We start from the raw sequence: 3,654 nt of genomic DNA, 5'->3' as shown, positions 1-3,654 counted from the left end.
AATAGCTATTAAATGATGAGTACCTTTGAGCATTAGGTTGTCGAACTGGAGGTATGTTTGTAGTAGGTTCAGGATTTCAAACTTTGTTTGCAGCTTCAATCTTCTTTTCAATCTCCATCTTTTCTTTCCCTTTACCTTTGTCTTTGGAAAAATCGCCAGTAAATCCTAATCTTTCCTTATCCTTGTGAGATTTCTGCATTGACAATAGTTTATCTAATAACGCACTGCTTTCACTAATTCTTACTTTTGATTTCAACTTCTGCAATTATTGTTCTAACTTTCCATTTTCTTCAGTCTTCATATTCACTGTGCTCTTCAAACTTACTTCCACTTTCCTACTTTCGTCTATCTGTAATTTTAAGTTCACAATAGTCTCATTCACTTGCTTCAATTGCTTGTTAACCTCTTGATGTCTTGCTTTGAACTTTTGGATCTGATATCTTTGTTTCTTCCTTGAATTGCAAGTAAACTAGAGCAATAAAGGCATTTTCATTTCTCAGTCAAAGTGTGTTAGAGAACTATTGAATTTGGGCCTCTTGTGGTGTATTCTTTCTTTATTCCTCTGGGAAGTGAGCCCTCCTTCTTTTTCCAACGGTTTTAGTCGAGCAGTGAGCCAACCCGCAGTGAGAAATTCTGGCAGTGTGCAATCTTGTAAAAATTACCTTAACCGGTGTCACCCTAACAAGTGTTTTTTATATTGAGAAGTAACATTCTCTGTGGTTTTTCCCTTCTTCAGTTTTTCACATCATCTGGTGTCTCTTGTGTGTGTTCTTTTCATGATATCATATATTTAAGGTTTTGCATCTGAAATCTATATTTGCCCAGTTTGTTGTTGTGGAATTTAATAAGTTTTAATTGATAATCGATTCACCCCCACTCTTAGTTATCCAAGACATCCAACATATTTGTGCATTAAAGGAATGAATTATCTCTCAAAAGAAGAATAATGTTATATGAGAGATAGTGAAACGATTAGTTGATGACATGTATGGGTGTGATTGGGTAGAAGAAATGGCTGGGGTGATTTGTAGATTGAATAGATTGATGGGTAAAGATCAAGTTTGGTTTCAAGACGTACATATCTTGTATAAGACGAATGATTGATGAAATATGATGAAAGTGAAGAATGACTAGTAATAAGTGAAGAATGTTAGGAATTCAAATTGATTAATGGATAGAATAGTTGATATGAGGAAATGAAACTAACATGAATTTTTGTGTCTATGTTATAGTGCAACATTTTTATCATTGAGCCTTATTATGTATCAATAGAATTGCATACACCAGGATATGAAAAATCAAGGTGTAAATGATATCCCATTGCAGAATAAAACACTTAGCAGACAAGGAATGAACCCCTTTATTTTGGGTATACCACTAAGCGTTGAAGTATGTGCGATAGTCACAAGAATAGTTATCCTTGACTTTTATTTTCACATAGGATATTTGTTGAATGAACATACCAACACAAACAACCAAAGTACCATTGCCCCAAGACTTAATCAGTTCACACCACAAACAACAAACAAAGAAAAAGATCATGAACCATCCTAGCTCCTCCAGTCACATGTGGACATCCTTGAGTAGCATAGGAACATGACCTGCCATGAATTAATAAAGATAATCTACTAACTAGGACAAAATCCAACAACCATACTAATTTGTGTCATTATTTTAATTTCTTGATGTGATGATTGATGTCTAAGTTTAGAGATTGAATAACTTGTGTAAATACTGATATGTTTGGTTTGAGTGTACCCTTCCCTGGTTAAGACAAGATGGTGATTGATTGATGGGGTGATATGTGAAATTGTCACAACACTGCATAACAACATCAGGAGTAGACATTGCTGCAAAATAGGAGTAGTAAGAGAAGAAGCCTAAAGGCCTGAGGAGGCCACACCAGAAGTGACTAGGGGGCCAATAGAGGCCACATCAGCAGTCATAGGTACAACCTCATCTCAAGAGGGGTGCTTGTCCAGATATGAGGATAAAGAATCATCAGAATCAGAAGCCATGATAGTGAGAAGCATCTCCGATAGTGAAAAGGGAGACCCTCATAATCCAATGATTGAATCCATGGCCTATCTATAACCATGAGAACCACATCTTTGGGGAGAGGCAAAGAGATGTCAATGTAAAATGTTATATAAATCCTATTCACTTTGATTATAATTTATGCTTCCAATATTTGGATGTGCACTCTAGCGGGGTTGATTGGCTAACGGTTGCATGTTTGATCTTCTACTAGCTTGTAAATTTGAATTTATTTAACAATCTATAATATGCATCACTAGGACAAATTAAATCTATAAAGTACAGTAGCAATTCCAATCCCCCAGATTTACCAAACCATGTTGTGGTATAGTTTCATAACGACATTGGTCCACCATGGGATATAGAAAACCCAAAGGATGTTCCCATTGTTACTACTTATCAAGTTGCCATTAGTTTTATGTCAAAGTTATTCTATATACTCTAGTCAGTTATCTCTACCGAGATATTCAGTCGGTATGCACAGTCTAGTCAGTTATTGAAGAAAGTAGTCTCAGAATGTAGTTTACACCGAGCTATCTACCGAGTATCATTCTATGTCTACCGAGCAACAAGATGACACACCGAGTTGATATACACCAAGTGAAACGTGTTACCAGATTTATTGAACCTGGACATACATATGAAAACGTGTTACAAGATCGAGGAACATCTAACCGTTATCACATTGGAAATTGCACTTAAAGATTGTGTATGATTTTGAGGTCATCTAACCAATGAAATATTTTGCATGGTTATTCATTTAATAAAACATGTTTGTAAGATCGAAGCAATGAATGGATCACCATCATAAGAGATCTATTTATACAGCATAAGTTAAGAATTAAAAAGAGTGTGTGTGCATGAGTGTAAGAAGACGGTTACAAAGATGCAGAGGTCACCGAGAAGGATTTCAGAGAATAGTCAAAGAACAGAGTAAACAGAAGGGTTTACTGAGTTACTATATGGGTTACCGAGGTATGCTATAAGCAAGGTAATCTATTCTGAGCACATAGAATCTGTTATAACATTCCAGATGTAAAGTTGCAAATATTTGTAATGATTTATTGTAATATTTTGAAGTTGTAAGAGAAACCTTTAACAGGGTAAAAGACTCTAATCAAGTCTATAAATTGTAAAGCCTCTAACCAGGTGCAGCATTTATTTTAAGTGTTGTAAAATCCTTTAGCAAGGTAGATCTAACAGATCTTGTTACTCCTAACAGGGTAAGCTATCAGAAATAGCTAAACATGTAGCTCTAACCGAGCACTCTTTATTATTGCAGTAGTGAGGTTGTGGGTGCCATCCCCACCACAGTTTTTCTCTCTAACCAAGAGTTTCTATGTAACCAAAATATATGTGTTATGGAGTGAATCGTGTATGATTGTTATCTATTTGTTTTAGCTTTATATTATGTTACTGCACTATTCGGTTTATGCATAACAGTAAAGTTATTATTGAAGAAAAGTTTTGAAGTATTGATTCACCCCTCCCCTCTCAGTACATTAGCTTTCCATGTTGGGCCTAACAATTGGTATCAGAGCTTCAATCTTGGAAAAGGGTTTAACTGCCTGAAGAGAAAGATCTTATCAATGGAAGGCTATAAACAATCTTGGAGGA

The sequence above is a fragment of the Cryptomeria japonica genome, chromosome 6 (assembly GCF_030272615.1).
Source record: "Cryptomeria japonica chromosome 6, Sugi_1.0, whole genome shotgun sequence".
Classification (NCBI taxonomy): Eukaryota; Viridiplantae; Streptophyta; class Pinopsida; order Cupressales; family Cupressaceae; genus Cryptomeria; species Cryptomeria japonica.
The sequence above is the reverse complement of the archived record's forward strand: the minus strand, read 5'-3'. Positions refer to the sequence as shown.